Source organism: Ursus americanus, chromosome 9 (genome assembly GCF_024610735.1).
Source record: "Ursus americanus isolate L20-20 chromosome 9, mUrsAme1.1.p, whole genome shotgun sequence".
Classification (NCBI taxonomy): domain Eukaryota; kingdom Metazoa; phylum Chordata; class Mammalia; order Carnivora; family Ursidae; genus Ursus; species Ursus americanus.
The window spans coordinates 2146135-2169790 of NC_142135.1; the positions used below are offsets into that span (position 1 = coordinate 2146135).

The 23656-nt window shown below is 57.3% G+C and overlaps 2 long non-coding RNA genes across 2 annotated transcripts; both read left to right on the top strand.

Annotated features, from left to right (window-relative positions):
• Window positions 1-263: 263 nt before the first annotated feature.
• On the top strand, window positions 264-5601 carry LOC148109403 (uncharacterized). Its single transcript, XR_015725624.1, has 3 exons — window positions 264-482; window positions 4294-4402; window positions 5135-5601. It is a non-coding gene; the product is annotated as an uncharacterized LOC148109403 (long non-coding RNA).
• Window positions 5602-10914: 5313 nt separating this feature from the next.
• Window positions 10915-15558, top strand: LOC148109404 (uncharacterized). The gene is made up of 3 exons (XR_015725625.1): window positions 10915-13559; window positions 13652-13719; window positions 14024-15558. It is a non-coding gene; the product is annotated as an uncharacterized LOC148109404 (long non-coding RNA).
• Window positions 15559-23656: the final 8098 nt, after the last annotated feature.

Here is a 23656-nt window from a genome sequence, read left to right on the forward strand (position 1 = left end):
TTGCTCAGTTGTCCTGAGTGGGGGCCGCGTGCCATTATGCTCACAGACGCAGGCTGGAGCTCCAAGCCTGGTGCTGCTGCTTGGGGCCCACGGAGACCTGACTGGGTCTGGGTCATCCTCCGTGTCTCCATCTGCAAAACGGGGCCACGGGTAGCAGCTGCCTCCCGGGGACGCTGCGTGGGTTCGGCAGGTGGGGCAGTGTCAGGCAGACCTCAAGACATGCACCATCGCATTGAAGTCTTATTTCTACACCCAGGGTTCCTGCAATTGGCCTCTGCGAGCTCCGGGCCCCTGGCCGGGCCTGTGGGAGGAGCGGGCTGCTGGCTGCAGGCCCAGCCCACTGGTCTGCCATCTCGGCAACCGCACCGGCTCCGGCTCTGGACCAGAAGCTTGTCGTGCGACATGCCTTCAGCTCCACGGACGCACTCAGCGAGTGTGTGCCCTCAGCCTCCTCTAAAGGCTGTGGCAAGTGGAAATGGCAGGTGAGTGTTGGCGGCCGATGATGCTGCAGGTCGACGCGGCTTCACCCAGATGGAGCGGCTCCCCACGGTGCCAGCTCAGGGCAAGGAGCAGAGGACCCTGAATCAGAGACGCGGGTTGGAGTCCTGAGTCCGGAGCTCTCCCAGCCCCACCGGCCCCTGGAAGCGCCCCCACCACTCCAGGAAGGAGCTTCCTCCCCGCCTCAGGCGGAGGCCTCTAGCCCCGCTGGGCCTGGCCCCCAGCACCCGGCAGCAGGGCGGGGAGGGGGGTGGGCTCACCATGCAGCAGGTGTCTGGCCTTGCTGCCTCGCTCGTCACCCGCTAGCTCTCGGGCAGCACGGGCTGCACGCCAGCGTCTGCAGTGGGAGGGGGGGGCAGCGGGGCATGAGCGGGGCCTGTCCCAGTGAGAGGCTGGGGTCCGCATAGTCCCCACGTGCTCTGGGAGTGAGCTACGTGCCTGTTTTGTCTCTGACTTTGACGGGAGCCCTGCCAGGCCGTGGGGCCGCCGCCCCTCGATTACAGACACCAGGCGCTGCTTTCAGAGCTGGGGGCCGTTTCTTGGAGAGGTGCTGATGTGGGTTCGAATCCCAGCTCTGTCTCCCAGACCAGGTGCTGCCACCATCACCGGGCTCAGCCGCGTCCCCTAGGAAACGGGGTCAACATCCCGTGGCGTGTGGCGGCGGGGCCGGGAGCCGGGGCTGGCGCGGAGCAGGAGCTCAGTGTCTGGGAACCAGCCCCACTCCCACGGCGCGTGGCTGTGCGTGCGAGTCCTGTCTGCCCTTTGTGCCTTTGACTGAGGGCTGCCCTCATGTCAGCTCCGGGTGCATCTGTGTCCACACAAGTCGATTTTTAGAGTTTGCCTGGTGCAGATGCGGGAAGGCGCTCCGTCCACCCGACAGGTAGCGGAGGCGATGGCATTAGGGACGTGGGTCCTGGAGCCCAGGCTGTGGCAGGGGGACTGGACGCTCCATTTTCACTGTGGACTTCCGTATCTTCTGAATTTTGTACCAAGGGCATTTTTACTATTCATAAAAACTAAGATATGAAAAATTCACCAGGGTGACGCCTGTGGCTGGCACCCCTGGCTTTGCCAGGCCCTGGGACCGTGTCTGCTGGCCTGTGCAGAGGTTGGGGTGGCTGTGGGTCCTGGCACTGCCCTTCCCAGCCTTGTCACTGCGGGCAGAGCCAGCTCTTCTTACGGTGCCCCAGAATCCTCTTGTGACCATGGGCACATGGGTGTGAGCACCAGAGCGAGTGGGTGTGGCGTGGGTCGGGAGGATGGGGTGGAGGTCTGGCCCTGCTCTGGGGCCGGGGCTGGGGTTCCTGAATGGGCATCTTGGTGTGTTTCTGGGCTCACCTGTAGGGTGTGGGATGGGTAGATCTTGCAGGTTGACCTCTTCTCAGACATCCCGTGGCCTCACAGAGAGCTGGGTGTCCCCTAAGCAGGCCCCCCAAGCCGGGGGGATGCAGATGGCTAGAGGGCCATCAAGTCACACGTCTCAAGGAAAGGCTCTGGTTATTCCTGAGTCATTAAGTGTCACGTAATTATTAAAAAGTAGACAGCCCTGCCACAAAGTAAGATGCATGTGATGACATAGACCCTGGAAGGCCGTAAATATCGCTAAAGAGCCAATCAGCCCCTCATTAACTGAGCTGCTTACGGAGCAGAGGTTGTGCGGGGCAGGGCCCTCCTCCCCACCTGCCCTCCCGTGGGGCCCCTTGCTGCCCCGTCCCCCCGCGCCCCTGCCCTCACCGGTGCTTTCGTCCCCGGCTAGTCCTCCCTGCCCACGCGCCCCGTCCTGGCTCCCCAGCTATATGGGGCATGACTGACAAATACAAATGTTACATGTTTAAGGCGTACATGTGGCGGTTTGGTACACGCATATACAGTGCGATACCCCATGACCCGCTGATGGACACGTCTGTCCCCCCATGGAGTGACCGGACACTTCCCTTCCTCTGTGTCTGTGGCGAGAACACTTAGGGTCTGTCTCTTCCCCGTGTCCCGGCATCCGGTGCAGTCCCGTTCGCTGTGGTCCCCATGCAGCACCCCAGGTGCCAGAGCCTGGCTTGCCCGTCACCGGAAGTCTGTGCCCTTCATGGCACCTCTGGGTCACCGCGGTGCGGCGGTTGCCCCTGCTCCTGGGGCCCGTCTGCCTCTGGTCCCGCAGGGAAGGGAGATCTGTGGTATGTGTCTCTGACTTACTCTGCTTTGAGTAATGTCCTGCAGGCCCATCCGTGCTGTCGCAAATGGCAGGACTTTCTTCCTTTTTGAGGGTGAATAATGCTCCTATGTGTGTGCGCGCACCGTGTCTTCCTTGTGCATCCGTCCGTCCATCTGTGCACACTCAGATTCCTCATCTCGGCTTGTGGTGAACATCTCCCTCTCGCTCAGCCTCTCCTTTCCTCTTTCCCTCCCTCCTCCTCCCCCTGCATCAGTCCCTTCTGTCTCTCCTTCCCCCGCTCTCTCATCTCTCCGTCCTTCCCCCTTCTCTGTCTGTCCGTCTGCCTCCCCCACCCCAGACGTCTGTGCAGCCGTGGTGTGTGTGTGTCATGGCGCTCACTACGTTCAGAGCCGTAGAAGCCTTGGCTGCATCTTATTCCCCCTGTGGGAGCGCGACCCCGGGAGCCCCAGGTCCGGCGGGGAGAGCACGACCACCCCGGAAGGACCTCAGGCGTTGGCGGGGGCTCTGGCCGGCCTAACTTGGAGGCATGAACTTGAAGCATGGTGGTATCTTCACGGGCAGAGGGATGGGACAGCTACAGCCCCTTCCGTCGATCCTGGGACTTTGAAATCAGCGGTGGACGACTTAGGCCACGTGGGTGGGTGGGTTTCCAGGTGGGAAATGGCACGTGATGCCTTTCTAGCCCATGTGGTGGTCCATACATGTATGCACAAGCATGCACACGTGTTACCCACACATGCTTACCCACATTGCACGTGCAACCCCTCCGGGGGCCTGGAGACGCTGGGCCTGGTGCTCCTCACTTTCGTTATGGTTTGGAGTAAAACCATTTCTCCGGCGAGCGCCTGGAGATACAGCCTACCCCTGCCTGGGCACCGCCGGCCTTCTGCAGGCCTGAGGGGGGCTTTTAAATTAAAGTCCTGCGTATGACAAGGGCTTGCCCTGGAGTGTCAGCTGCTGGGAGAGGCCGGGGCCCGGCTGGCAGGCAGGCTGCGGGCTGGAGGGTCAGCCATCTGCCCTCGGGTGCACGAGTGTTGAGCATTTGGTGGCAGCGTGGGGGGTGGAGGGCAGCTGGGCGCCCGTCAAGGGGAAGGGGAGGGGCTGGGGACAGTCCCTGCGGCCTGCTGGGCAGCAGGTGGGGGGAGACGGCTGGATGAGCCCCAGGGGTGCGGTGCAGACAGAAAAGGATCAAACACCAAATGAGGCTCTTCACCAAAATTAAACACACAGATGCGAGTCACAACGCGCATCTGGCCAAAACATAATCGAGCAAAAATCCACCTTAAGCCCATTGGATGACGGCCTATGTGTGGGAGGGGACAAACGGGAGCCAACAACAAAGTAGAGCCACGGAGAGAAGGCCCTGCTTGGAGCCTGCCCTGAGGATGGAGGCTCCCGGGGGTCTCTGTGCCCGGCTGGGGGTGGAGGGATGTGTGCAGGAGGGGATGGGACCATGCTGGGACATGGAGGTGCAGGACTGGTGGCCTGCCGGCGTCGCTCAGCTGTCTTGGTTGGTCAGGACAGGGCTGGGCAGCCCTTTGCTTGGTGATGGATGGTCCTCTCTGGAGGCCAGGAGCTGTGAGCTTTGTCCTTACTGGTTCATTCTTGCATTCTGCCGCGTTCTCTAGAAACACTGGACGTGTGTGGACCTGAGTCTGGCCTGCTGTGTGTGGTGGTCCAGGGACACAGAAGTACCTTCCTGCCCCTTAAGGGAGTTCAAGGGAGGCTCCTGAGCAGGTAAGGAGGCTGCCTGGAGGAAGCGGCCCTGAGCAGAGTCGAAGCAGTGAGGAGGAAGGGGCTCACAGAGGAGGAACCGGGCTGGGTGGGAGTCCAGGGTGAAGGGCTGAGACTCCGCCCTGTCCAGATGCCCCTGACTCCCTGAGGGCTCCTGATGAAACACCAGCCTCATTGAAGCCTGGCAAGGATTGAAGGGAGGGAGGCAGGAGCGCGCTGTGCGGGGCAGGGGTGCTGCAGCCTCGGCCGGGCTGTCTGAGCTGCCTCCCGTGGGGTGTCCTGCCTTCCTGCTCGCCCCGCTCGGACCCACTTCTCATACGACCCTGCCCCAAGTCCTCAGCTGCTCCCCGGCCCCACAGAGGAGAGGCTGAGCTCCTTTGCAGGGCATGTGAGGTACTCCAGAGTCGGGCCCTTCGTACCTCTCCAGCCTGGCACCCACCCCCGCCCCCCGAACCCCAGCTGCTAACAAAGCCGCATTGTCGGTAGTTCTCTCACAAACACGCGGAACCTGGGAGTTTACTCCTGAGCCCTTGCGCTGCCGTTCATTGTTTTGAGTGCCTGCGTGTCCCAACTGGCAAACTCCTCTCCATCCTCAAAACCCTGCTAATGCGTAACCACCCGTCGTAAAGCATTCCTGATGCCCTCGGACAGGGCGGAACTCTCACCCCATGCTCAGATGGCTCCTCTTCGATTTCTCCCGCATCCTAATGATTTACTTCCTCTCTTTTCCATCAGATCAAGAGCCTCTAGACGGCAAAGCTGTGTCTCGAACACCTGCATTTCCTTGGCCCCGGGCCTGTGACCCACGTACACCTGCCCCGCACAGAAGGCTGAGGGAGAAACAGCAGAGGCCCTCGTGGCCTTGCGTCCTCTCTCGGATCCAGGGCGGGAGGGAAGACACTGTTGGTCAAGGTCAGTTGGAATGCCCGTGGCCTCATCTCGGAGAAGATGACAGTGTGTCTCAGGAGCCACGGCCAACTCGGTGGCCGGCCAGGTTCAGGCAGGACAGACACAAACTAGGTCAGAGGCCCAGCTCGCCGGCTTGTTCGGCGGAGCCAACGCCGTGGCCACTGGAGAGAGCTGACCTTGCGTGGGATGATTTATCCATTTGGTGAACTAGGTCTTCGCAGACCGTTTCCCACTGTAGCTCCATGTGGTGAGGGGAATTTCGATGGGCTTTGCCAGGAAGTCCTGTTGGCATTGGACACCGCCCGGGCGCCGTGGCGGGGTGGGGGATGGTGGGGGCTGGGCTCTGGCAGCGGGGTCTCCTCTGGCCGCCCGCCTCTGCCCTGCGGCCCCAGACCCGTGTTCATTATTCATGTGCGTCCTTGCCGTGCCATGCACGGGCCCTGAGGACGGTGTGAGGCCACCCAGACCCTGCCCTCCGGGGCTTGAGTCCAACGGTGGAGGGAACCATGGAGGGCGCCGCCACAGTCCCCACGGGGCCGTCAGAGCACTTCTCACACACGAACTCACCGTATGTACTTGTCACCCCACCACACTCCAGGAGACAAGCACTGAGGGGCTCAGCCGCTGGCCTGAGGGCACACAGCTGTGGGTGGAGCGCCCCCAAGCTGCCCCCGGTGAGGCTGTGTGTACCTGTCCTCCTTACGGCCAGCTAGCCCACCGCCGAGTCAGGGGACTGCGGTGCTAGGCGTTCTGGTTCGGACTAGGGAGGGGTCTGGGGAATATCTGGACCAAGAGTCGGAGGTGATTAGGAGGCCCCAGGGAGCTCATAGAGTGGAGGTGACAGCCGGAGCAAAGGCCCCGAGTCAGGAGGGGAAGATGCATGAAAGGTGAGCGGGGCTGAGACGGGGGTGGGCGGCCCACAGGAAGAGGATCTGGGGAGGCTGAGGTTTGCGCACTGGGAGTGGCGTCCTCAGTGAGGGTCCCCTCCGCAGCAGGGCAGGGATGAGGTCCCGCTTATCTCTCCCCCTCTGGGAAGTCCGCCTAGGTCCCGCTTATCTCTCCCCCTCTGGGAAGTCCGCCTAGGTCCCGCTTATCTCTCCCCCTCTGGGAAGTCCGCCTAGGTCTCTCCCTCTCTTCAGAGGAAGGGGCAGATGGCTGCCGAGATGGCCTTTGGTGGCCTCGGTCTCCCTCTCTATCCCGTCCCCTCACTGTAGGTTTCCCCAGCCGTCACGTGGTATTTTGGATGGACCGCAGGTCAGACTCCCCAGTTGCCAGTGCAGACCTGCCCCTTTGCTGTGCAATTCTGGGCAGAGGAATCAGCCTCCCTGAGTCCAGCGCTGCGCCTGCAGAGGGAGGGCACGGGCTCCTGGGACCAGGCACGAAGGGCATGTGTGGGCCCCAGGATGCGGCCGGTGTTGCATAAGTATGACTGTCCCCCGGCCTCACTCACTTCCCTCTTCAACCCCGGACCCGCTCCTCGGCCCTTCGCCCCGGGGAGTGAAACTCCAGGAATGAGACTGGGTGTGGTGCTGGTGGCAGCCCCCCCGGACCCCGCCCCAGCCGCACAGATGCTCTGACAAGGGTCCAGACCCCCCGTGCTGAGTTCTGCTCCCTCTGGTTGAGGTGGGAGCCCCATTTTGAGCTCAGCTGCCCCCCACCGTCAGCCTCACTCTCTCTCTCTCTGGTCCAAGCGAGGACAGAACCCCTCTGTGCGTTACACCCGCACAGCTGAGGCGCCTTGGCTTTGTCAAAAAGGGCATTTCATCAGAACTCAAAGCCAGTGAGAACAAACAGTAAGTGAGTTCAAGAGCAAACGCTGGTTGTGACTTCAAAGCCTGGGTTCTGGATCCCGGGAACCGGCGGGAGCTCTGTTCCCATGTCGGGAAGCAGGGGCGGGGGTCAGGGCAGGAGCCCCTCCCCGGGGGCTTATTTCCCTCGATCCTCAAGACAATCCCCGAGGACTCTGGAGAACATGAACCAAACACAGAAAGGTTAAGACACTTGCTCCAGGGCACACAGCACCAAAGCTCTATTCATGGGTCACCACAGTTTTGCCCCAAATAATAGCTCTGACTTTCCAAACTTTCTGTGTAGCGACCTCTCTCAGTCGGGAGCTCTGCACCCCGTGCGTCCCCAGGCCTCTCTCTGTGGCCCAGGTCCCCTTGGGGGGCTTAGCCAGGTTGGCAGGTTGGAAGGGAGGGTCCTGGGAAAAACCTTGGCCTTCAAGTCTCAGGTCCGTGCAGCCTCCCGGAGGGACAGAGCCCCGAGGAGTCCACACCCTGGACTAGTCTAGTGGCTTCCCCTTTCTGCCTCAGACACCTGCCTGCTGTGCCAGGTCGGGAGCTCAGGGGCCCTGGGTGATGGACAGTCGCCTGGGCCCCGCCCTGCTTGGGGGCGGTGCAGAGCCCTGAGGGGGGCAGGGATGGCTTCCTGGAAGGTGTGGCTCCCGAGGGGGCTCTGAAGGATGGCCGGGGCAGTCGGGGACCAGGGCCTTCCAAGTGGAGGAGGCTGAGGGCGGCAAGGGGCGGGCCCCGAGTGTGTGTGTGGTCGGTGGTTTGATCGGGCCACTCTGGGAACTTGGGCTTCTCTGGAGGACCCCAGGGGCTCTGTAAGGGGCTCCTCCCAGCCTCTTCTCTGCACACAGCCCTGTGGGTCGTCCTAGAGAGAGATGGCCCTGCTCTGGGTCACTCCCAGAAGGGTTCACAGATGGAAACAGCCTTGTGCCGGTCAAGCTTTAATAACCAGTTACCTGGGCTGGAAAAGCTCTGATCTGTAGCATTTGCCAATTGCTACGTGCAAATACCATGGCAAATTTCAGGCTAGCAAGGAGACATCACTGACGTGGCCTGGGGAAGCGCTGACCACGCGCGGCTCCCACAGGGCGGCGGGCTGCCTCCCGCTCACCCTTGATGGAGCTGTGAAGGCCACAATTTGGGCATGGAATGGGGGTGGTCCAGGGCTGTGCTGGGGGTGGGGGATGGAGAGGAGCCCACGGGGCACCCCGGGGAGGGCACTGGAGGGCCTTCGCAGCCTGATGTGGGCTCCTGCACACCCGGTGTCCCCACCTCGGCTACAGCAGGTGGGGACCCAGCCTCTCCCCCGGCCCCTCAGCCCGTCATGAATCAGACCCCAGTCCGGTCCTCCTGACGGAGTCATGGGAGCATGGCCTTCCAAGGGTGGACGGGGCCCCCAGCAGGTACCACGGGTACAAAGATGAGAAATCGGACACTCCGCAGGCAGGCCTGTAGCTCCTGGGAGCTGAGAGGCATGCGCAGGAATTCAGACCCTGCTGTCTTTGCCCCGGGGGCGTGCGCCTGGTCCCCAGCTGAGCCCGAAACCCCACCGGTCCATCCAGGCCGAGGTCCTGGGACTGAGAAGTCCTTGCCGGTTGCCTTGCAGAAAGAAGGGCTCCTCCAGGGTCTGTTTATGCTCATGAACAGTTTATCCCAATCAGAGTGCGTGGCTGCGGCATGACTGATGGGTGAGTCGGACCCCGCAGCGTGGAAATCAAGCTCCTGTTTCCTGCCTGGAACGGAAGTGGCCTGGGGTTTGCCCGGCAACAGCTCTGAGACCTTCTCCTGCTTCCAACTCAGGAAGCGTGTGCCTGCTCACGGGGAACTCCACCAGCCCGGGGGGACCTGCCGGCACCAGGAGGCGCCCGGTGTCCGGGCCGGGCGGCAGCCCCGAAGAGGCATGGAAGCCCGCCCGCTCGGTGCCTAGCCTGCGGTGCAGCATTGGTGAAGTCACTGCGGCTCCTGCTGTGGTTCCTGGTCTGAGAAGCAACAAAAAATAATTATCGGTTCTCACGTCCGATGGCTCATTGCTGTGATTCCCACACGCCGACCTATTGATTCCATACACAGACAGTAAACATCTAGGCTTTCCTGGATGTCTCCTCATCTGAGGCACAAAGAGGAGAAGTAACTGGCCCAAGGTCACACAGCTGGCAAATGGCAGGACTCGGTCTCAGACGTGGACAGTGTGATTTCCTAGTGCTCTGAAAATGAGGGCGCGGATCAAACACGTTCTCTTAGCCGGAAGGCTCTATGATGCTTCCGCTCAGGCCCCTGGGCCAAGCCTTAGTCATTCATTCCTTCATCCGTGTGTTCCTTCAGCGAGTCATGGCCCAGGCCGGGTCCTCGAGCGCTGTGGTTCCACGGCCATGACGCTGGAAGAGAGCACCCTGACGGGTGCTGTCTGCTGGATAAATGTTAGCAACACCCCTGCATTGGCTCAGGGGCCACGGCTGGTATGCAGCCTCTCCCCTCCTCCCCCGCCCAGCCCAGACCGTCCCCACTCAGCCACCTCAATGGCTTTCCTTGAGGGGAGACCCAGACCTTCTTCGACAGGGCTCAGGGCCCGCCCCTGTGACATTTCAGGGGGGTTGCTAGGCCTGCCACTGATGGCCATGGCTGGACGAGGGGGCGCACAGGTGTGAAATGGGCCACCTGATCCCACGCACGTGCCTCCCTGTGCCCCGAGGATGGGGTCTGTCACCTTGCCGAGACGGCAACCCCCTCCTCACCGGACACTCCCCCCCACACGGGGAGCCTGAAGTACCCAAGGGCAGCCGAGGTTTGTAATTCCACGGGACGCTTTCCGTGCCCACCTGTGGGGACCAGAACCTGCAGGTCTGCAGAGCCTGGAGCCGTAGGGACGGACGTGCAAATGCCTGGTCGGGCGCAGGGCATGGAGCACGGGCTGCCCCGCCCTGGTTCCCGGGGGTCTTCCTGGGGCCCATGGGCCACGCCAGGGTTTCTCAGGTAGTGCAAACACTGTGTGGGGGCAGCACCCCAACTCGTGGAGAAGCATCTCCGACAGGTGGCCCCGGTGCTCCATCAGCTTGTGGCTTCGGGGCAGTCAGTGTGAGATGTGGTCAGAGGTCCCTGTGGTCCTAGGCCTGCTCCCCACCTCCCTGGCCCGATGTGACAGTGTGAGGGGGCCGAACCAGCGGGCCAAATGCTCAGGCACCCTTGTGCCACTGCTGGAGGTCTGGTGGGTAGGAAGGCCCACCAGGCCCCAGAACCTCCGCCAGTGAAAATGAGGGGCAGGCCCTTCCATCCTGGAAGGGACCTGGTGTGGTCAGTTTGCCACACGTGGTCATTTGGTCCCCTCGAGGAATGAGCCGTACGTGGCCGGCAGGTGGGGGCAGGCCGCCGGGCAGCTGTGTGGGCAAGCGGGAGCTTATGCTACGGGGTCAGTGGGCTGCCTCCTTCTCTGCCTCCATGGGTATTCATCCAGGGGTCCTCAAGCCAGCGCAGGGGTGGCAGTGACCGAGGCTGGCAGTGACCGAGGCTGGCTGTGACCGAGGCTGGCTAACTATGCCCGGTCAGATAGGCTGTGCGCCAGGGTCTCCATCGTGGACGCACCCCGTGGGAGTTGATGTGTGACACCACGAGCTTCAGGCTTCACGGCCTCTCCCACTTGCCCGCCATATGGACCCTTTCTAGTCTTGGTCGCTTAGACTCCCGACCAACCAGCTGGGCCCCTTCTCCCTGCTGTGGTCTGTGCGCCTTCTGACCTCAGGGAGCCTCCCCCAGCACACGGTGGGGCTGAGCAGGGGCACCGCCTGAAGCCCGGCCCGGTGGGTGGCCTTCCCTCCCCGCTATCTTCTGAGGTCACCCCAAGGAGGTTGGAGGGAGGCTTGTCCCACACGCTAGCCCAGTCCGCCCATGAGCCAAGCTTTGCACTCCTCCTCCTCCTCCTCCTTTGGGGGGTCCCCTGGGATTCCGTCCGCGGCCATAGAGTGATCTGAGGGGGACGGGCCCGAGGTCTAGGCCACCGGCACGGCAGCCTCGCCCTGCGGCTTGCCCGCTCCTGCTCTGAGCCCCCCACCGCCCGGGGCCGGGATCTGGATTCTCCACGGGGACTGGGCGCCAGGTCTGAAGCAGAGCGGGGTGCACCTGCTGGCTTTAATTTCTGGTTTCCTTCTTTTACAAGCTGCCTGACTATCTCTTACGATTTCTATTCTTCTAAATTTGTCAAGGTTTGTTCTATGGCCCAGAATATGTCTGTCGTGGTGAACGTTCCATGGGCACTTGGGAAGAGCGTTCCGTCCATGTTAATTAGACCTCGTCGGGGGATTGTGCTGTTCGGCCGAGACATCCTCACTGATTCCGTCCTCCTCTTGTACCCGTTACAGGGGAGGAGAGCTGCCGTCCCTCAGTGGAACCGCCGACTTCTCCTTCCAGCTTTGCCTCGTGCGTCGCGAGGGTGTTGATAGACGCGTACACGTTTGATTCAGCCCCTTTATGACGATGTTGTGTTCCTCTTTTTCTCTGATAATAGTCCCTATTTCGAATGTACTTTGACCTAAACTCAGCTACTTTGGCTTTCTTTCGATTCGTGACTCCATGGTATCTTCCTCCATCCTTTTTCTTTTAACGTATCTATATTTTAATATTGGAACTTGATCTCCTGTAGACATAATATAGTTGATTTTTGCCTTTTTAAAGATCTGTTCTGATTATCTGTGTGTTCACTGCCCTGTCTAGACTGTTCCCACGTAAACCGATGCCCGAGATGCTTGGACCCAAATCCGCCATCTTGCTCTCTTCTAGTCCTTCCACTTCTACTTTGTTTTCCCTTCTTTTCTGAACTTAACTGAACACAATTTATGGTTTCATTTTATCTTCTCTGTTGGCTTATTCTTTATTTCTCTTTAAAAAAACACTAGTGGGTTCCCTGGAGCTGACAATGTACATTCTTAAGGACTCTGCGTCTCCCTTCGAACATACGAGCCTCCCGTGGGTGATGTGACGCTCCATGTGGTGTAACGATCCGGCAACAACATGCTCCCAGTCACCTCCTCCCGCCTTTTCTGCCCCATCACGTGTTCTGCTTTTATATATTCTGCAAACACACAGCACATTGTTACTTCCAGAGCAAGGGTCCGCAGCCCGTTTTTGCCAACGAGGGCTCTGGGCCCACAGCCGCGCCCTTTGCCTGCCTCGGACCCGCGTTCCTGGGTCTGTATTACAGCCGCTGGGCAGTCGTCACAGACCAGGGGGTCCCAAACCCAGAATATTTACTATCTGTCCCTTTAAGAAGTTTGCCTACCCCTATTTTAGATCAATTATAGCCGAAGGGAAAAAAAGAGTTTTATTTTACCCTCATTAGTTTCATTTCCAACAATCTCTGTTTCTTTCTGTAAATGCGTGTTTCTGACTGATCCGCTCCCGTTGCCTGGAACATCTCCTCGGACACTTCTCGGAGACTAGGTCTGTCAGCAGTGAGGTCCCCCAGGTTTTCTTTGTCTGAGAAAGTCTCAAGTCCTTGTTCATTTGTTTTATGAACCCGATTCATTTTTATAATGGAAAATTCCAAAGCTGTTTACAACGAGAAGGGCGCCTCATAAGGAAAATGCTGGTAATTCTCTCTGGCTTAACAGTGCCCGGCTCTGGGCCCATCTTCATCAACACCCCGGCCAATTCCTCCTAAAAACTGTATAACCTCTGCCAGAAAATTTGAGAATGTGTCCGTAAAAGATAATGGTTTCAAATCGTTAAGGATAATGATTTTAAAATCTTAAGAAATTAGCTTTATCACACGCGAAAAATTAACAATCCTCCATTCATATTGTCAAATATTCGAGCAAGGTTTGAAATTCCCTAATTATGGCATAAAGGCACACTGTTTTGGAAAAGCTTTTCCCCAAGACCTCGGGGTTCACGGGGCTTTCCTTCCTCACTTTGAAGGCGTCTTCCACGGTCCTCTCGCTTGCGTGAAGAGAAGTCGCCTGGATTCTTGGCTTCGTGCTCCCCCACCAGGGCTGCCTTTAAGATTTGCTTGTTTTCGGTATTTGGAAGTTTGAGTATTTGGGGGGGAGGAGGAGAGCAGTTCTGTGATTTGTGTCTTGCACTGTTAAACATTTCTCGGCCGTTGTGTCCTGTACACTTCTCGGGACCCACCCTCTCTGCCCTCGCGCTATTCCAGTTATGCGTGTGTTAGACGCTTGATGTCTTCCTGGGGCTCCTGGATGCTTTGTTCTGCCTTTCCCCTCCCCCACCGTATTTTTCTTCCTCTTTGTGTTTCCAGGTGGATAATTTCTGTAGACATCGATATACATTCAGGTTCACAGATTCTTTCTCAGCTGGGTCAAGTCTTCGAAAGAGGGTATCCAAAGCGCTCTTCCCCGGCGTGGCAGCGATTTCTGTTCCTGGCATTTCCATGAGAATGTCCTGCTCTCTGCCGAAACTACCCATCTGAGTCTGCATGCTGTGAACCTCTTCTGTTAAAGCCTTGAACACAGGTTACCCCCTCTGCGTCCTATCCGAGCCTGGTCCTGACAACTGCTGTGTCTCTTGGGGTGGACTTCATCCTGCCCTTTTCTGTGCCTCACAGGTTCCGTCGAAAGGTGGGCACATCGTTTAGGACAGAAGATACAGAGGGAAGTATGCTCGTGCTTGGAGGTGAGCATGCCATTGCGTCCCCGGCTTCAGCATGACAGTCTGTGAATTCGGTCAGAAACCGGGGTGGCCTTGGGGTTTTTGTGGCTATGACTGCCCCCGTGCACGCCGGCTGCAGATTCTGGTCATCCTGCAGCAGTCATTCTGGTCAGAGCACATGGTCCTGCCCACCCTCTGGGCTGGGGAGTGTATTTTTTATGTTTTTTCTCTTTACTTGTTCGAGAGCTGCAATGGGTCTCCATCAGTGCCCTTGGTGACAATTTTTTTTTTTTTTTGCTCTTCCTCCCACCAATTTTTTCCCCTGCAGGGACGTAGGACACAAGGATCTGAGCAGACTTTCAGAGTGGCCGGTACCGTCTTTCTCCAGGCAGACCATGGGAAGCTTTTCAGAAAGGTCCCAGGTCTTCTTTGTAAGCTCCTGGTGGGGTTTGAGGAAGAAAATTCTGCGGGAAGGTATGACCCTCTCTACATTTGCAGCCCCCAGGGGTTCGCACTTATGTGGTAACCCACACCCATCCTCAATAGTCTAGTAAACATTTCGGCCAGCTTACATGGTGTCTGCCACTCTTAGGTCCTGTCTCTCCCTGCAGCCACCTCCTTCCCCAGATTTCAAGTTACTTGATTTTCTTGTGACCTCCATTCTCCGGCGCATTCAGTAAAGGCCATTACCGTTTTCCAGCATTTGTCTTTTTGTAAGAAAAGGAATGACGGTTTTCCTACGCTCTCCATCCCTCAGCTGGAATCAGAAGTCCCCAGGAGTCAGTCAACAATGAAATGATCTAGAAAACGAAAACACCAACATAAAAGCTTATGGCTTAGAGTTACGGCAATAGCCACTGACAGCATCACATCCCGGGGTGGCTGGAAGAGGTTGTCCTGGGGGACATGTTTGGGGGAGTCCTGGTGGAGGGTGTCTGTTATTATTTTGTGTCCCTCTGCACTTTTCTAGTAAGAGTCCATCACACACTCGTGTTGGTTTGCTTAGGGACCAGTTACACACACACACACACACGCCCCTGAAGGAGCAGCTAGAGAAGTGGCGGGTGGGTCAGGGTGGTCCCTGCGGTATCATTAAAGAAAGGTGGGCCTTGAGAAAGGAAGGGTGTCAACATCAGAGTGGAGATTCCTTTGAGGAGCTCTGCTGGCCTGGAAGTTTGAAAGTCCTCCATGCCTTACTCTATCGATTCTTATTTTTCCAAATGATGATATAAATTTAAGAAGGAATCCGTAACTCGAGATCTTCCAGTAGCTCATGGAACATTGACAGGTAGCTCTCTGGCTTAGTGGCTTGACATGAAGCTTTAGAACAGGATTAATGGAGTTGGGGTCTGGAGCATGAGTCTTGTGGGGGTGTCAATGGATGTGACTAAAAAAAAGCAATTCTGTGGCCAATCAAGTTAAAATGCTTGCTAAAACAAAGTAGGAATTCTTAGCTGCAGGACTTCTCAGAGCTTTGCATCAGCTCTATACACAGTGACTCTCGAAGGGGCCACGTAGTATGTGTAGTGTGGAATTCCTTTTCTTTTGGGGGTGTCCCCTGATTCGGTCACCCTAAGCCTTGGTCTTGTCATCCATAAAGTGGGTCTTAAATGCTTTTTGTGATTGTTGCAGGGCAGTACAAAGTGGGGAAGCCAGTGGGCGAAGCCAGGCCTGCACATTCCCCAGTCCCTGCCTCTGGGCCGGCTGCCTCCCTGGCCAGCAGGGATGGGTTATGGCAGCCTCACTTCCTCTTCTCATAGGACGTCCCTTGTGAGTACCCGCGGAGGCCAGTGTCCCTGCTGCGTCTGGACACAAAGCCTGCTCGTGGGGCTGTAAGAGGCTGCAGGCAGGCACCGTCCTGGAGCTGGGTGCGTGGGACCCGCTGACTTCTGGCCCACACCTGCCCTCACAGGCTGACACCTGGGGGAGGAGGACAGAAGTCCATCTGAGGAACTGGTCCTGGGAGCTCCGTGCTCAGCTGAGTTTGTTTTCCGATCTGGCCTTGCTCTCGGGAGAGGGTGGGCCACATTCTCCGTCCCCACCGATGATGATGTAACGAGCAGTGGGGGCCAGGGCACCAGGTCTGCCAGTTGCGCCTGCCTGGCCACATGCCCTTGGTACCTGCATGTGAATCCCACCTGCTCGGGCTTCCGGCCTCGGCTGCCAGGGGTGCAGGGCCGAGCAGGGCGTAAAAGATGGAGCGAAGGAAGGTGTTCAGAGGCCAGAGATCCGGGACGGCGGCTTCATCCCCGTATGGAGGGAAGGGGAGGCAGGGCGGCCAAGAGTGAAACTGCAGAGCAGGCTTGCCTATAGAGCACTGGAACATTCTCCACCTCACTGAGTTCCCCCGAGTGGCAGCCGCACTGCTGATAGAACAGAAGCTTCAGGAAGGTCTTAGAACGGACCCAGGACCTGGCTGCCTGGGATGGCAGGCATGGGGCCTGGCCTCTCACTTCCAACCCTGCGCTGCCCCCAGCCCACGCTGACGTCCTGGGAAAGACATCCCCGCTCCCGCCTCCTGTCCTCACCAGAGCGCCTGGTGCGGGCGCTGGGGTCCCAGAAGACCACCTGGGCCAAGGGCGTAATTGGGTTGGGGGCCAGGAGGGACGGCAGGCGCAAGGGCATCTCAGCGGATAAACAGGCACACTTCTCAGCAGCCTGTCGGCCCTCGTGCTGCCTGCCTGGGGGGTGAGGGGGGCTTGTGTCCTCACGGTGAGAACACCTGACATCTGGCGTGAATGCAGACCACGCAGACTGGGTTAGAGGCCCTCCCGGCGTTCCCCTGGACACCCCAGAGCCCTGACTTGGAGCGTGGGGTCGAAGTCTTGGACAAGTCGCAGCCTCTGTCCTGTGGCTGAAGCTGGAAGTTTACAGACAGCACAGCCCGGTCCCGGCCCAAACACGGCCCTAACGTCCCCTGAGGTCCACTCGCGGCAGGTGTGGGCACACTTTGTCAGTCAAGGTCTCCATAGCAATAGTGTAGGCTTCGTGGGTCACAGTCTCTGCGGAAGCCATTCGCTGGGTTCCTGTGTCTCAACACGCCCGCAGACCATGCATGGGTCGGGGATGGGCGTGGCTCTAACAGAACTGCACTTACAAAAACAGCAGGTAGGGGATGTGGCCCAAAGCCTGTCACTTAGACATGGCGCTAACGTCTTACCCACCCGTGCGTATTTGTCAAAACTGCAGTGCTGACACGGGACTCTTTCTACCAGCCCAACGGTGCAGACGTGATGTGGGTTCCAGTGCGTTCCCACTGCACGGAGCTGCTGCGTTCCCTCCGCCTCCTGTGTCTGGGCTGGTTTCTCCCGACGCGGACATAGGGGTCTCTCGAGCCCAGCGCACTCCCGGGGGAGCGGAATTCAGCCGCCTCCTGGAGGGAAGCGCATCAGAGCATTTGTGGACACATGTCACAGACACCGAAGCAATTAATACGCATTCTGGGATTCGGGGAGAAAGGCTCTGAGGCTCTGCCGGGATCTTACTTCTTAACATTTGCCTTCGGGTTTTGGCATCTCGCCTATGGGAGTGTTATTGTGAAGTTTTAGTGGGGATTGTCTACTCTCGGGTTTCTTCTGCGTTCAGTATTGGGAATTCTTCCATAAGGAGGATTTGTCCCTTCTTCTCACTTAATTACTTATTCAACCATTCGTTTATGTCGGCAGGGGTTCGTGGTCCACTGGCCTGCCCCACGGCTTCTATCCAATCCCACGCAAGCTTCTTTCCTGCTCAAATTGCTCAGCTGTGGCCCCGGGACCTCTTTCAGGTCTTGCCTCCATTGGTGCCCGTTGGTCACGGCTCACCTGCCCCCTCCCCCCGTGCACTTACTTCCTGGTGTCATAACACGCCCCTGGCGCATCTCACGCTCTGTCCATTCCAGCACGTGGTGTTGTCAGGTTTTCTCGTTTTGTTGTGGGATTTAGTTTGCGTTTCCATAAGGACCAACACTGACCAGCATCTTCTCCTGGGCTCCTTCACCATCGTGTGTCTTCTTGGGTGAAGTGTCTGTTTTCATCTTTTGTCCACTTTTCAGGTTGGATTTTATTGTCGAGGCTCGTGTATCTGGCTAGCTGGGGTGGACCCACTCTGTGTCCCATGGACACCTGTGAGCATGGACACCTCGTCCCCGGAGCTCTCGGGGAGCTATTCTCCGGCCTCGGCTGGTTTCTTCGCGTGAGAAAGAATGCTCTGTCTATATCTGTCTCCATGCAGCTCTTTCCTTGATCCCCCAAGGCCGCTGGCTCTATTTCCTCATCTCAGGGGTGCAGAGCTGTGCCTGGGCCTCCCTCTCTGAGCCTGACACCTGCTCGCAGCAGTAGGCCCAGCCTCACTCCTTCCCATCTCTGGGGATCACGGTGCTTCATTCCCTAGTGTCCAGTATCTTGAAATCTACTTGGCCTGCCTGTTTCTGTATTGTTCCAGGTGGTCCCATTACTCCATCCTGGCCAGTCCGGGTGCCTGCTTACAAAGGGCTTTACTGTTTGCAAAGTATGCCATGTACATCATTCCCACTGTTTGTCATGGCGATCAGGGGTCAGACATCCCAGTGCAGGGAACGAAGGTGACTGGGCTTGGAGTTCAGAGGTCAGAGGTCATGCCCCTGGCAGTGTCAGGGCTCTGGCTTCCTGCTGCCAGGGTCAGTGACTTTTCCAAATGCGGTTCAGGGTGCTGGCTCCAGTGTGCGGGGGCCGGAAGGGGTGGGAGGGGCCCGGGAAGGTTCGTGGATGGGGCAGGACGTGACCGGAGACCAGAATGGGTGCCCTTGGGGAGAAAAGAGGAGCAGGGACCTGACCCTGGAGGCCAAGCCGGCTGAACCGAAGCATAAGTTCGGGAGGAAGAGAGGCGTTCCCAGGGAGCTCGCTGCTGGGTGACGGCCATGTGCTGTCTGGTTTCCACGACAGGCGCGGAAGCTGAGAGTCTCTCAGAGTCCAGGACTGGCAACCCTGGAAAGAACTGTGAACATGCTCTAGTTCTGCTCCACCGCCTGTGACAGGTGGGGAAACTGAGTCAGGCGGGCCCGGGGCGTTGCGGTCAGGGCTGGGACACGACTACAGTCTCAGATCTCACTCTCTTCTTCACACTGCAGGTTTTTTTTTTTTTAAACATGGTTTCTCTTCCCACTTATTTATTTTTGCCCTCCGCGTGTGCATTTTTGTGCTATTAATATCTAATTAGACACAGCTTTGGATTTCTTCCTTTATCTTCAGGGCACATGTTTATTTTAGACCCGAAGTGGCAAGCAGAAGGGGAATGCTTAAGCTGTGGCAACACTGAGAATTTAGCCATGGGGCCAGGAGCCCGCTAGGTATGACCTACAGCAACTGAAGCCCGCGGCTCCCCGCCCCCACGGGCGATCCTGGGACGGCACTTAGGTCTCGAAGCCGCCTCGAGCCTGCGGTCTGGGCGCCGTGTTTTATCTCCTTACCCCAGCACCTACCATGGCGTAACCGCCGACCCGTGCCGTCTCTGGGCTCCTCTCCCATCCCCCACTCCCGCCTCAGAGTTCACGATGCTGTCGTGTCAACCAGGGAACTGCTGGAGTCGGGGAGGCGGCTCTCAGGACCCGCACGGCAGTGACCCTGCTGGAATGCGTTCGCTCCGTCCGTCAGCACAAGAACGGCTGTCCGTTTCCAGAACCCACGCTCGAGCCTCTGCCGGCTGCTAGAGCTGTGGCTGTGGGAACGAATGTGTGGGCGTACGTGGCCCCCCTGCACCAGACATCACTGCTTGCTCACAGGTCTGTCGGCATCTGTGCTCTGCGGGGTCTGGGCGGGGTCTGTCCCGCGGGTCCCTCGTTCTAGAAACGGCCCCTGCTGAGCATCCTCTTCTGTGGCCAACGGCAGAAACACAGAGGCCAAACCACGCTGTGCAAACCCTTCTAAACCTCGCCCTCCAAAGTGTCTGCTGGCATTCCATTGACCAGCGCAAACTGCACGGCCCACCCAGGCGCTCAGCGCCAAGCACCCCAAAGTCCCATGCAAGGGGAGGGCGTGACCCCCGGGGACAATAGTCCTGAAGCCTCTCTAAACCTGTTCGCTGGCCCCAGCTTCGGCCACAGCCTGTCTTGTGAGACTTCAGTCCTACCTCCCGGGCCCCTGTGGGGGGGGTGCTCCCCATCTCTTCTTGCTGCCAGCATTGCCTCCGGGTGCATCACCGTGTGCGTCTGGGTGACCTTCTCCAGGCACGCGGCGCGGTGGGAGCACCCTGGGTGGGAGAGCCTGTGCACCTTGGAGTCATTAAATGTCACCCAACAGCTTGGCAAGGTGGTGCATGGACCCCCCGCCCCCGTTTTCCTCTCTAAGGGTTGACACACTCAGCCTTACAGATTTTGCTCAACGCGTGGGTGTTGAAGGGTGAGTTCCTCTTGTTTTAATTGCATTTCCCTGACTAATGGTGAGGTTGAACATTTAAAAATGTATTTATTGGCCATTCGTCCTTTCGCGTGGGCCGCTGTTAGCTTGGCTCGCCCACCCGTCCCTGCTTCCGGACGGATGGGCTCTTCCTGACCGGCTGGTAGGTGTTCGCTCCCCTCCTTGCTCATCCTACGTCAGCCACACGTGCTGCACAGTATCTTTTCCTGTATTTTTTCTTTGTTTGCAGAGTTTTTGTGGTAGAAGACGTTTTAATTTTAATTGAGTCAAAGTGACTCTTTATTGAAGGTCATGGGCTTTTCGTGTCTAGTTTAATTAATCCTTTCCTATCTCAAGTTTATGAAGATATGATCTAATACTGTCTCCTTAAAGTTTACTTCTTCACATTAGGGATTTACCCCACCTGGGATTTATTTCCGTGCACAGCAGGAAGTGAGGACTTATTTATCTCATTACGGAGGGCCAGTTGTCGCTGCTCCATTTAATGCGTGCTTAGGATATCCGCACTGAATCCAGCCCTCCTCTGACATTCCCCGGGCTCCGCAGGTGCAAACACACCTGCTCCGGGGCCCCCTCCATCCCCTGGCCCGTTTCCATCTCAGCCCCAGGGACACTCGGACTCAGCTCTTGTCACTCCCTAAGCATTGACTTCTGAACGGACAAGATGACCTTCGGAATCTTGGTTATTCAGACTCTTCATTTTTCCTTATTAATTTTCTGATTCTCTAGTAAGTTCCATAAAATGCCCTATTGAAATTTGATTGGAATGTAATGATTTTAAAGACTATTTTGGGGGACATTCACGTCCTAATGGGAGTGAGTCTTCTCGTTAATGGACTCGGTGTTAAGCGGTAGTCGCAGGCGCTGCGCATGGGGCATCCAGGGGTGTCTCCCCTTCTGGGAACAGGCACATGGCCCTTTCTGCCCTTGGGGAGGAGGGATCCCACAACCGCCTCTGGGCATGAGCCGCAGTGACGTGGGGCAGTCCTGGGCCTGTAGGCACCGTGGCCCCAAAGCTAGAGATGGCTGGGTGCTCTGTAGCCTGGGGCCTCCCAGCAACCCAGGTGGCAGGCAGGGTAGGGGCGACACCCCAGGGTTGCGCAGTGCTGGCTGGTATGGGCTCCGGAAAGCCTGCGTTCAGCTTTCTGGAGTTTTGCAAGCTGGTTTAATTCATGGTGTTGTCTTGAGGTCCACCACAATAGGGGTATTCAAACCACAGAAATCTGCAAACACAATAAATCAACATTTTAATTTCTCCCTGAAGAGCAGGGGTGTTTATTTTATTTGTATTTAGAGAGCCAGTGGGTAAACCCTTGCTAGCACACCACTGAGCCCATGGTTGATATTTTTTCCCACGGAAGACTTGTGTGTTTCCTGTCTACCCCGGTTTTTGTCGCCACTGTAGACCTTTAAAAATCATGTTTTTAAACTGGTTGTTGCTGTCATTAAAGAACACCTTTGGCTTGTGTGTGTCATTTGAGGATGCAGGAGCGAGCCTGGATTGCCCTGTTACGTTGTCTGGATGGGCTGGTCTTTTCTATGGAGACCGTCGTGTTGCTACGAACCTGGACGGTTTTGTCTGTTTCTTTCCCATTTTTATTCTGCATTCTTTTTCTTCTCTTATTGTTTTGTCAAGTACACTTGGAATGGTGACATGAACAGTGTCCTCGCCCTGTAAGTTGGAGGACTTTTACCACTAAGTAAGTACGTTGTTTGTTGTAGGCTTATAATTAACCTTCACTATGGTCAGGACGTCCTATGTCTTATTTTTAAGAGTTGCTTTCAATCAATAGTAAATGAGAATTTTCCTTCTGCAGCCTATGTGATAATCCCAGGTGTTTTCACTTAGATGTATTAGAATTTCTGACACTGGGGGCGCCTGGGTGGCTCACCTGTTAAGTGTCTGCCTTTGGCTCAGGGCGCGATCCCCTCCTCCGCTGGGAGCCTGCTTCTTCCTCTCCCACTCCCCCTGCTTGTGTTCCCTCTCTTGCTGGCTGGCTCTCTCTTTGTTGAATGAATAAATGAAATCTTTAAAAAAAAAAAAAAGAATTTCTGACACTGAATTATCCTTGCATTCCTGAACTCAAGCCTGTTGCATCCAATTAAACAAGCCTCACAAATCAGTTGGTAATGTCTCCCTTTCTCCCTATCCCCCAAACAGTTTGTACAACCAAAGGACTGTCTTTATGGGATCAAACTTTTCCGTGCTGGGTCCAAATTATTTAACAATTATTGGTTCATTCGAGTTATCTATTTCTTCGGTTAATTTTGGGAATGTGTACGGTGATGTATTAGTGTCCTGGGGCTGTCATAACAAATGACCACGAGTCAGAAGCCAGACCAACAAGAGAAACTGGTTCTTTCAACGTTGCGGAGGCTGGAAGTCGGGGCGCACAGTGCCGGCAGGGTTGGCTCCGGCAGGAGGCTTGGGGAGAATGTGCCTGCTCCCCTCTCCTGCTTCTGGTGGTACCAGGGACTTGGGTGTCCCGTGGCCCAGAGACACACCAGCCGAACCCCTGCCTCCGCTGGCACGTGTGGTGTTTTCCGGTGTCTTCCCCACCCTAATCCAGTACGACCTCGTTCTAACCGATACTGCAAAGACCCTATTTCCAAATAAGGTGACATTCTGAGGTTTGGGTGAACGTGGAATTTGGGGAATACTATTCAATGCACTCTGGTGAGCATGGGGACCATGCTAGCTTCATCCCTTGCCTGGATGGGGTGCTTGTTGCCGGAGCCGGTAGATGACCCACTCCAGAGTCCTATTTCGGGCTTGCTGGCTGGGCCCAGTCCTGGCCCTGCTTGTCATGGGACGGGTCTCCTGGACACGGCGAGTGTGGGATGCTCTCATAATCAATGCCCATGAGATGTGAGGGAACTGGGCTGGCAGAGGGGGAGGCCTGGCAGCTGTGTGGTCCCAGCCAATCCTCAGCTGGTGTGAAGACTGTCTGGGCCTAGGATGGCCCGTCAGTGCTGTTCAGGCGAAGCAGGAGGGTGAGGCCCTCGGCTTTTCTCTGGGTTCGAGCCACCCCATCAACGGGCCTGGTCTTGGAGGGGCAGCTCCCTCTGGCCAAGGCCGATTCTGGGGGAGACTCTGCTGTGACCATCTCCTCCCACCACTCCTTACGGCTGGGGGATGGATCTCCCTGGTCCTCAAGATGGTGTTTGGGCAGCGTACGTCGGCACTGGGCTGGTGTCACCAGGAGGAGCCCAGTGCCTCTCTTGGAATGTCCCTGCCACGTGTTGGGGTCCTGGCTTCATAGACTCTTGCCAGTGATCCTGCCAGCTGTACGGCCCCAAAGACAGCCCATCTGGCTGATGTCATCTGACAGGAGTGGGGCCAAAGGTGGCCAGTCATGTCCTTTACACGGGTTGTTATGGGTTGAAGTATGCCCCCCAAACCCACAGGCTGGAACCCTGCTCCTAGCACCAGATTTGGAGAGAGAGCTGTTACAGAGGTGATTAGTTAAAATGGGGGTCATTGGGGTAGCCCTAATCCAGTGTGACTGTGTCCTTATAAGAAGGGGAGGTTCGGACACACGCACACATGCACGCACAGAAGGTGATGGGAAGACGGGGGAGATGGCCGT